Genomic DNA, 11,047 nt, shown 5'->3' with positions numbered 1-11,047 from the left:
AATTCTCATAAAGCTGTTGGACAAGGGCACCATATGCACCTGCATACCCTGCATAACCAGACGCTACCGTCTGTCAGTCTGTCAGTGTCAGTCATTAAGTTTTATGTTTAATATAAGCGACTTTGTCATTGTAGCATTGTTGATGTTGTGTTTTTCATAACCTTAAGAATTAATTTTGTTTCAAGAATAGGGAAGACTTAACGTTAAAGATCAAAATAAGCGCTACAGATGTGAGAATGCAAGATTAGTTGCTGCTGAGGTAGACGCTCTCGCTCTTTCTCTGCTGTCTGTAGAAATTGTTGTTAATTCTTAATTTGGGTACGGAAGAGACATGTTACAGGTTATAATATAATCTTTTTAAGTCAGTTTAATACGTTTAATCAGTTGAAACGACTTTCACAGTCAATTTGATTAAACTTAACTCATATATAACCGTTGCTTCTTGTCATTGTAGGCTTAGGCTACTTTTTTCAATGAATTTTAATGAACATACTAATTATTAAAATTAATATTTATTTTGTATTACATATTGTTCATTCATTTATTTTTAACACCGCACCCCAGCACCCCCATTTTTTCGTGGGCTACACTCCAGGGGGTGCTGCAGCACCCTCAGCACCCCTACTTCCCGCGGTAATGCTTGTGGTTGTTATTGTTTGAAGCTCAGTTTGAAGTTATGAAGTCTTATGGTAGGCAATCGTAACAATAAAATCGCTTATTTTAGTTACAATACAAAGCAGTTAATGCGAAAATTCTGTAATCAAACTCTAAACAGCAATATTGGAGATGCTGTTAAGTGCCCCTCGTTAGGGTATCAGGTGTCCTTCACGCTTAATGCAGGCAGCATCTGAAGAGTGGTTTACTCCTCAGATTTTAAATACTACTTTTTGGGTAATTCCAATTATATATCAATGTCTGAAACTAATGACGGATGTCCTTCTTCTGTCTCTTACATTGCTGTCTGCATCTTCCTCTTCTTCATCGTAGTCTTCGTTTGGTTCACCTCCGCTTGATGTTGAAACATGCTCTCTTCACCCCTGTGTAACCTCGTTTAACTTTGTGGTTGCATACTTGTATCAAGGCATATGGAATTAACCTAAAAACTAGCAAATAAAATATTGAAACGGGTAAATAGAAATATCAATATTCATATCGGATCAACGTTGATATTTTGACGTTGTTTTACCGTCATACCTTTCAACATGGGTTAATACGCCACTGTACGTTCAATTAGAACCTAGTTTGCATTTAGATCAACACTACATTCATAAAGTTTAAAAATAAAATGACTGGCAGCAATGGCTTTACAATCAACTTCAATAAACTACCACATGCTCAATTTTGTAAAACATTTTTATTTTGGAAACCTACAGTATAAAACAAAAATAACCCCAAACTTTAGCTTGCAGTGTTTGGATTTATTGTTAAAAGCCTGTAGAAGAACAATACAAATACAATAAAGACAACAACAACAAAAAATCTTTTGTAAAATAACATGCATATTTTGCACTGCACTTGCAAGAGAAACCCTAGTACTTTTTTTGACTGAAAACAGTTGATTTTATTTTGGTGAAAACCTATAGTTTCTATGAAAACATGTTTTACTAATGCATCTCATTACAAGATATTTGTGCAGTGAAAATGTTGAACAGTTTGAGAATGGAACCTGCAACAGAAACCGTGTCGGTGGTAAAGGGGTATAGGAGCATGTAACCACCTGTCTTGATTTTTGTCGACAGGCACAGGTGGCACTACATTTGACAGAGACAGTCACCTTAATCCTTTACACAGGAAAAACCCTGCCTTGAATGAAATTAATTTAATATTTTAAGTAGAAAGGTTTCTTCAAATTCTGATAAAAATGTTAGAACCAACAGCCTTGTGCATATAGCGTGGTTGTGCTTCGGGTGATCCTTGAAAGAGTCCCAGCTCTAGGTCCTTTCTGATGCCGTCCCCTCGCTCTCTCCCACTTGTGCGCTTTCTGTACTGTCCTCAGTGGTGGAAAGAGTACTGAAAAACAAAAAAAAAACAATTAAAATTAAACCAAGTAAAAAGGGGGAAGTCGTGGCCTAATGGTTAGAGAGTCGAACTTGTAACCCAACGGTTGCGGGTTCGAGTCTCGTACCGGCAGGGATTGTAGGTGGAGGGGGAGTGAATGTACAGTGCTCTCTTCCACCTTCAATACCCACGACTGAGGTGCCCTTGGAGCAAGGCACCGAACCCCCAACTGCTCCCCTGGCACCGCAGCAAAAAAAATGTCTGCTCCGTGTGGGAGTGTGTGCACTTTGGATGGGTTAAATGCAGAGCACACATGTCACTTCACTTAACTTTATCAAAAATCAAAACCCATCACAAAAGGTCAATGAATCTCTACCAGAAGTCACAGTGCAATGTAGCAGATGAACAATTCCTTCCAAATCCTTACCAATTTGACAAGCTGCATCCTTGAGGACTCTACAAGGGGAAAGAAGAAATGGTTTACTGAGAAGTTCTTAAAAAGCAGGATTTCTTTTTATACCATTCCTTTAAACCAGTGGTTCTCAAACTTTTTATACCAAGTACCACTTCAGAAAATATTTGGCTCTCCCAGTACCACCATAATGACCAACATTAAATTTCAGTAGCGTAGTAGGCTTAACTATTCAGCTACAGCGCTGCACAGTTAAAAAACAAGGCAGTTTTATTCCTAATAAGAATATTTATTGTTGTCAGCCACTTTAACATTGTAAATACAGTTTGAACATTAACACTGCACTGTGCTTACATACAGAAAAAAAAAAAAAAAAAAAAACACACACACACCCAAATAAAGATTACATTAAAATATTAACATTCATTTATATTTAAGTGATTCCTCTGAGTACCACTAGTGCTACTCGTACCACATTGAGAACCACTGCATTAAACAATCTTAATTTAAAATGTACCGACATTTGCGATTACATATTCAGAAAAAACGAACAGAGCATGTTATCTTTGAGACTATTATATGATTAAAAACACACCTAATGCATGGCATTCACATCAGACAAATTTGAAAAATCTCTAAAAGACAGACATTAACAAATTACCAGCAACACACAACATCATCAGATGAGCATCACGCACACCTTTTTGAAAGGTAATAAAGATATCCTTTTTCTCACCTGATTTTGTCCATATGTTTGCAGGACCTCGCAGATCACATCTGACCCTTCCTGTGTTCACATTTCAGTTCAGTCTGCGTATAAATAACACGGCTTTACACTTTCTAATTGCGTAATGCATAAGCTAAATGCCAATATTGCGTGCATATGATACGCCAATCCTTCACATTAACTTCAGTGGAGAGCAGATGCGTACAAATACCACGCGTCATCTTCAATTGCAGTGACGTCACAAGCGAGGCTCAGTTCCTGCAGTTCACCTGATGGCGTACACCTTCAAACAGGTAAGGGCAACGATCTTTTTATGGTCACAGATCATTTTTAACACAGTCTCAACATGTATATGTTTCTCTTCATTTCAGCTGAAAGGGAAGACCGAAGGAAGGCCTGTCATGGGATTTTAATTTGACCATCTTGTGCGTTTATGGAGAAGACCAAAAGCTGTAAAGGCAAACACTTTCAATGGTACGTCTGTCGGTCTGAGCACTTTGACTGAACTTTACTGCAGAGGCATTTTGCAGAGCATTTGATGTTTCTTAAACTTTGGTTTACACAACCCACGGCCCCCCCAGAAAAGTGTCATGTTGAAGTAGTAATAATTCATACAATTTACCAAGTCTGCAAATTCATATGATATTGCACAAGCATACTTGTACAAAATTCTACGACTTTTACTCCTACTGCTGTCATTGGCCATTGCCTCAACTACCAAGCAGATTGTGCCCATTGTAAGAGTGTTTATATCATAACGTTTATATTAAGTCCATTGTATACTTTATTAATCTTTACAAATTGGTGCCATCTCTTCCTGTTCCAACAGTACGTGATATCTGTCCACACCTCACAGTCTGCCTTTCTTTCCATGTTGATTTTTATTGAACGCATCTGTCTAAGAAGCAAGAGTCTGGAAATGCTAGTTTAACTTGTCACGTGCTACAAATCAGATCTTCAATTAACTTTGCCAAATCAGATCACTTAAAGCTGTTCACACCAAGAACAAGAACTATAATGAGAACTATTTTAGCATCCACACCAACAGACGATACTGTTCTGTTTATTATAAGCATGCACTGTGGTTATGTTGTCTGCCATAAAATGCTCAAGCTCTTTAAAGTCTGGTGGATTCTGATTGGCTGTCAATGTTTTTATTGTTCATTAGCTGGAAAAATATAATTGTTCTGAAAGAGATTCCAACGATATTGTTCCTGTTTGTCATAAAATGTTAACTCTGAAATGTTCCTTTCATTCTGTTAAAATTACACACAAAATTCTGCCTTTCTCTGCATCTTTTCCCTTTACTCCCTCACTCACTTACACATTCTTTTATGCTCTGTTGTAAGGTAGAAACTGAGAGTTTGCATGATGGCCTTTTCTCAGACTCTGAATCTGATGTATACAGATGAACTCAGGAGCCTGCGAGAGCCAGGAAACTTGAGCTTGAAGTGTATAATTATAACTGCTTCATTTTATATGTTTAAACAACAATAATAATTAAACATGGGGTCAATAATATTTTCTTGTTTTACAGCTGAAGACCAAAAACACAAAGAAAATCATATTCTGCACCCTGACATTCTGTTTGCACTAATTCATACCGTGCTGCACTGCAAAGGTATATGTGTACTGTGATTTATTATTGTTTTAATTTCATGAGCTCTATAGCATAATATTTACCATACATTGTTCTCTACCTGTATTGAGTCCCTTATATATGTGTTGCATATATACAGTGGGTACGGAAAGTATTCAGACCCCCTTAAATTTTTCACTCTTTGTTATATTGCAGCCATTTGCTAAAATCATTTAAGTAAATTTTTTTCAAGACTTTCACCACCTGTACACTTGCGTTCATGGTATTGTGACAATAAAGTGATTTGATTTGAATTGGTCACATGTCTTTTGTTCATCAGTTGTGCTGCATAACAACTGCAAATTTTGTATGACATGGCAGAAAATTATGATAGGGACATGGATAAGCAAGAAGAGGAAGCAAACCAGGAGAGCTCTGATGATGAGAAGAAAACTGGACGTGATTCTTTGGTGCTCAAAACATTTCACCATGCATGCATTTGGGTGGCTTCATCTGATTAAAATAACATGGTTTTAACATAACCCATTTTTATTTATCTTGAATATAATTTGACTTAATACACTACTTTAGCTGTCTTTATGCTGTATCCTCCAGTAAAGTATTGCACATGGTGTTGGATATTAAAGTATGGTGAATATTCTGTATTAGGCATAGTGTTTGGTAAATACACCATTTAATTTAGTAAACAATACACATAATTCCCATGAGTGTTTTAATTAAGACATGAACATTTGGTCATATTAATGACATTCAGTTAGATGAAGGGCAGGCTGAAAGCTGCATTAGAAGAGACTGCATGGACTATATTGCTGCAGGCACTTCATGCACAACTGAGGATGATGCACCAGGGAAAGATCAACATGAATCCTGTACTGTACTATTAGCAAGATGAGCATGCACCTTACTGATGTTTAGCACCTGAGGAGGACAAAGATGAGGAATATTTGACACAGAGACACAAATTAAGTTTTTTATATTATGATTACTTTGCATTGCATAAATTGTATGGCTTTTGCACCATAAACCACACACTGGTACCTTGTCTTACTGAATGACACGACTTTGTGTGATAGTACAATGAAGTGTCAGTATGTACTGGTTGTTTAAATTGGTGTCTTTGTTTACTGTCAACACTGTATTCTTGCTCCTGATCTAATTAAATAAATGGTGCCCATTCCAAAAATCTTTTTGTGGGTCTATTCTTATTCTAAGATAACCATGACTTGCAACTTACATATTGGCAAGTTGTTGAAAAGACAATCTTAAAAATGTGACTCGGCGCAGTTTGTTGTCCATGATGAGAATAGATCCGTGTATGATTTACTGCCCTTCCATCCCCAGGGGCCCAGTAGAGGCCCCTGGAAGAGCAAAAAAATTTAGCAATTCAAATGGCTGTAAATCAAAGTCCGATTATAGTTTTAAAGAGAAATTTGGCAGGACAGCTACTTATGCCATGTTAACGAAATAATGTTGGACAGAGTTTTCAAACATATATGGAAAGGTGGAATAAAGGTGTTTAAAAAAGTGCTCTTAGCAAAACACCAAATTTCAGCCTGCCTCTTAAATGTCATAAATGTTTGCACAATGAACCTGTTTAGATGACCCTTTGTTCAAAAAAAGATTGTATTTTCCCTCATTTTATACTACATTACCCATAAGCCTCTGCCATTCTATTGCTAGACCGCGAAAAAAAAAAGTGGCGCTGGTATTTGTAGTTCAAATTATGAAGTTATGCTTAGGGTTACGATCTCGGTAAAGAGGTAATTTCTCACGACACTTCATTGTTAACTGAAGGTATTACTGACGTAATAACAGCAAAACGGACTTTGCAACATAAAGCGGTTTTTAATTTGGGTTAAAAGATAGTCCAATCACAGCGAGTTCTGCGAATGCCAAGGGACCTTCAAAGCCAATGGCAACCCAGTTGAGCAGAGGCGTCACACTTGTCCATATGTGGTCATTTATGACAGGATCTTCTAGTTGTGGAGGGATTCTTTTGGCCCATACCTCCAACAAACTCCAACAAGAATCAATGGTAAGTCCTGAGCAACAAATAGAAATAAAAATACTGTATATTGTTTACTGATTTACCACACCCTAAATACATGTTTTGTCTCTCCAGGACATCTACACCAGGTGGTGTGTGAGGAGGACCGTCAGAGACTCCAGCCGCCCGAGCCATGGACTGCTCTCACCGTTACCATCATGCAGGTGTTATCGCAGAACCTGCACCAGCAGACAGAGAGACAAGTTCTTTCCACAGACAATCAGACTGAACTGAACTCGTACCAATAACACCACACAGCACACCCCACCAACCTCATATGCACTGCACTCTATCAGTTACGCACTGACGTAATAACAGCAAAACGGACTTTGCAACATAAAGCGGTTTTTAATTTGGGTTAAAAGATAGTCCAATCACAGCGAGTTCTGCGAATGCCAAGGGACCTTCAAAGCCAATGGCAACCCAGTTGAGCAGAGGCGTCACACTTGTCCATATGTGGTCATTTATGACAGGATCTTCAGGGTTGTTGTGGCGAAGGGACAGAATCTGTTAAATATGTATTTGTCCCCAGTTAATATAAAACTGCAACAGATTGCATCGTTGGGTTAACCTGATGCAGCAATAGATTTGTTGATTACAATGATTTTTTCAACAAGGGCATAATGGTTCCCATTGTATAGGCTACATTGTTTACACTAATATTAATGTACAATATTTAAACTCAAGTTCGCATATACTGTGTAAAAAAAAAATAAATAGTCAAAATGTTTCATTTGCTTACAAATCCCCCCCACCTCTGAGGATTATTCAAACATGCAGTATTTTTCTACTATTACATTTTGCTTCTTTAACATGTACAGTGTATTTAAGGTAAACAATTAATCACTTCTATGTTTCCTAGAAATGGACCCTACAAACTTGCCATTCTTAGATCTGCCAGTTGAACTATAGAAACAAATACAAACAACATAATGAATCACACATTTTGTAGTCATTTTTCAATGTTCATTGATATGTCAAACTTTTCCCAGATAAACAGTGCCCAGAACAGCAGTCTCTCCAGTTATGTACAATATTTAAACTCAAGTTCGCATATACTGTGTAAAAAAAATAAATAGTCAAAATGTTTCATTTGCTTACAAATCCCCCCCACCTCTGAGGATTATTCAAACATGCAGTATTTTTCTACTATTACATTTTGCTTCTGTAACATGTACAGTGTATTTATAGTGTATTAAAGGTAAACAATTAATCACTTCTATGTTTCCTGGAAATGGACCCTACAAACTTGCCATTCTTAGATCTGCCAGTTGAACTATAGAAACAAACAAAAAAACAAACAAACAAAAAACATAATGAGCGACACATTTTGTAGTCATTTTCCAATGTTTATTGATATGTCAAACTTTTCCCATATAAACATAGTGCCCAGAACAGCAGTCTCTCTCCAGTTTGTGCCACTATGAAAAGAATGAGAACAAACAAAACAAACAACAACAACAACTGTTGATTATGTATTTGCATAGAGGTAACTAAGAAAAACGCAACAGAAAACCCCTTTAAAAACAGTCTAATATTCAAAAATAAAAAGAGAATGTTTACAGAAATCGTGACAAAAGATGCCAAACAATATTCAAGGCTCCAGTTGAAAATATATTATTTTCTTCCCTTTAACAAACGAAAAAAAATAATTAAGAACAATGCTTCAATATTTTACAATTATTACCTTTAAAAATATATCTCCTGTAATCACTGTTTGCTTCTATTGTGACTAAATGCAAGACAAATTAATGGTTAATTATAATGATTAAAGTCAACCATTTTTAGCAAGAATATGAAATGAAATATATAGTGATAGGAATGCTTCTAGTAGAGATGGGAGTGATGACTGTAGAGGAGAAATTAATACAAGTAGACATGAAAAACAGTCTAATATTCAAAAATAAAAAGAGAATGTTTACAGAAATCGTGACAAAAGATGCCAAACAATATTCAAGGCTCCAGTTGAAAATCTATTATTTTCTTCCCTTTAACAAACGAAAAAAAAAAAACAATGCTTCAATATTTTACAATTATTACCTTTAAAAATATATCTCCTGTAATCACTGTTTGCTTCTATTGTGACTAAATGCAAGACAAATTAATGGTTAATTATAATGATTAAAGTCAACCATTTTTAGCAAGAATATGAAATGAAATATATAGTGATAGGAATGCTTCTAGTAGAGATGGGAGTGATGACTGTAGAGGAGAAATTAATACAAGTAGACATGCTAAGACTGGAAGTTGGCAGTAAAGGACTGAGAGCAGATGTGCCACACGTGAGAAAGAGATGTGGAAGCTTTTGGAAGGGCTGATATTGTTGAGAGCTGATGGAGAAGGACTAAGTAATCTGTGAGAAATCCTGCAAGGAACAAAGAGAATGTATCACATGAACAACAAACTGACAACAACAAATGGCAGACAACAACATACTGTAACTGCAGCATGCATCACAGTAAACAGAACAGTATTGTCTGTTGGTGTGGATGCTAAAAGAGTTCTCATAGTTATTGCTCTTGGTGTGAACAGCTTTAAGTGATCCGATTTGGCCAAATTAATTGAAGATCTGATTTGTAGCATGTGACAAGTTAAACTACCATTTCCAGACTCTTGCTTCTTAGATGCGTTCAATAAAAAACAACATGGAAAGAAAGGCAGACTGTGAGGTGTGGACAGATATCACATACTGTTGGAACAGGAAGAGATGGCACCAATTTGTAAAGATTAATAAAGAATACAATGGACTTAATATAAACTCTTACAATGGGCACAATCTGCTTGGTAGTTGAGGCAATGGCCAATGACAGCAGTAGGAGTAAAAGTCGTAGAATTTTGTACGAGTAAGCTTGTGCAATATCATATGAATTTGCTGACTTGGTAAATTGTATGAATTACTACTACTTCAACATGACACTTTTCTGGGGGGGCCGTGGGTTGTGTAAACCAAAGTTTAAGAAACATCAAATGCTCTGCAAAATGTCTCCGCAGTAAAGTTCAGTCAAAGTGCTCAGACGTACCATTGGAAGTGTTTGCCTTTGTAGCTTTTGGTCTTCTCCATAAACGCACAAGATGGTCAAATTCAAATCCCATGACAGGCCTTCCTTTGGTCTTCCCTTTCAGCTGAAATTAAGGGAAATGTATACATGTTGAGACAGTGTTTTAAATTATCTGTGACCAAAATATTTGATTAACATAATATAAGGATGCGTTCATTAAAGCAAATCAGTTTTAACTAAATGTCTTCAACATTACCTGTGAAGGACTTGTTCAGCCTCCTTGACAGCTTCTTCAAGATCAGCATTGGGAGCGTCGAGTTGAAGTTCCCTGTTAATTCTAGCAGAGAGCGAGAGCGAAAAACTACAGTTACTGTGGTAAACATCATGGTAAATAATGTGGTTATTATGCTTTAGTAACTACAGATACCACAGTAAAACTACGATTACTGAGGTAACGTTAAGCCCATAGTAAATGTTGTGGTTATTATGCTCATATGACAAGGTCGAGCAACAGTTAGGCTACTGTGGTAAAAATATGGTAAATGTGTGGACTTTTACATGATCACGATTATCACACGATACCGGGTTGGTTGATTTATTGTCTAAAAGCTGAAGACCCTTGTCACACCATGATTAAAAACGGTTGTATTTATTTCAAACTGCAACAGGTCTATATACAGTAGAAGTTAGCTTAGGCTAATGGCAATGGTAGGCTAGCAGCTGTGTTAACTGAGCAGACCACTGTTCCATAATTTGAACGCATGCGCTGCCATTTTAACACATGACCCCATGTAACGTGATGCAGAAACACTGAAATATTTAAAATAATACCTTAACCACATGATCTAATTACAAAAAAAGATCGTTGCCCTTACCTGTTTGAAGGTGTACGCCATCAGGTGAACTGCAGGAACTGAGCCTCGCTGGTGACGTCACTGCAATTGAAGATGACGCGTGGTATTTGTACGCATCTGCTCTCCACTGAAGTTAATGTGAAGGATTGGCGTATCATATGCACGCAATATTGGCATTTAGCTTATGCATTACGCAATTAGAAAGTGTAAAGCCGTGTTATTTATACGCAGACTGATGAGAACGGGTTGGTTTTTGTTCGGTTGACGTGTCACGATTCAAATTCGTTCAAAATGTAATATAATTTAACAAAATAAATTATAAATAAATACACAAAATAATTCGGGACCAACCAAACTGTAGTGATGTTACGTTCGTGAACGATTCGTTCACCTAAAAGATTAGTTCAAAA

At 36.7% G+C, this 11,047-nt stretch overlaps 2 long non-coding RNA genes across 2 annotated transcripts; both read right to left on the bottom strand.

Moving 5' to 3' along the window:
* Positions 1-8,112: 8,112 nt before the first annotated feature.
* On the bottom strand, positions 8,113-8,569 carry LOC107571590 (uncharacterized). Its single transcript, XR_001607207.1, has 2 exons — positions 8,472-8,569; positions 8,113-8,205 (listed from the first exon to the last, which is right to left on the bottom strand). It is a non-coding gene; the product is annotated as an uncharacterized lncRNA (long non-coding RNA).
* Positions 8,570-8,830: 261 nt separating this feature from the next.
* Positions 8,831-10,714, bottom strand: LOC107571589 (uncharacterized). Its single transcript, XR_001607206.1, has 4 exons — positions 10,659-10,714; positions 10,040-10,120; positions 9,805-9,907; positions 8,831-9,149 (listed from the first exon to the last, which is right to left on the bottom strand). It is a non-coding gene; the product is annotated as an uncharacterized lncRNA (long non-coding RNA).
* Positions 10,715-11,047: the final 333 nt, after the last annotated feature.

This window comes from Sinocyclocheilus grahami, unplaced genomic scaffold, assembly GCF_001515645.1.
Source record: "Sinocyclocheilus grahami isolate Dianchi unplaced genomic scaffold, SAMN03320097.WGS_v1.1 scaffold1617.1, whole genome shotgun sequence".
In the NCBI taxonomy this organism is placed as follows: domain Eukaryota; kingdom Metazoa; phylum Chordata; class Actinopteri; order Cypriniformes; family Cyprinidae; genus Sinocyclocheilus; species Sinocyclocheilus grahami.
Note: the sequence above shows the minus strand (reverse complement) of the source record. Positions and strands in the feature narration are given on the sequence as shown.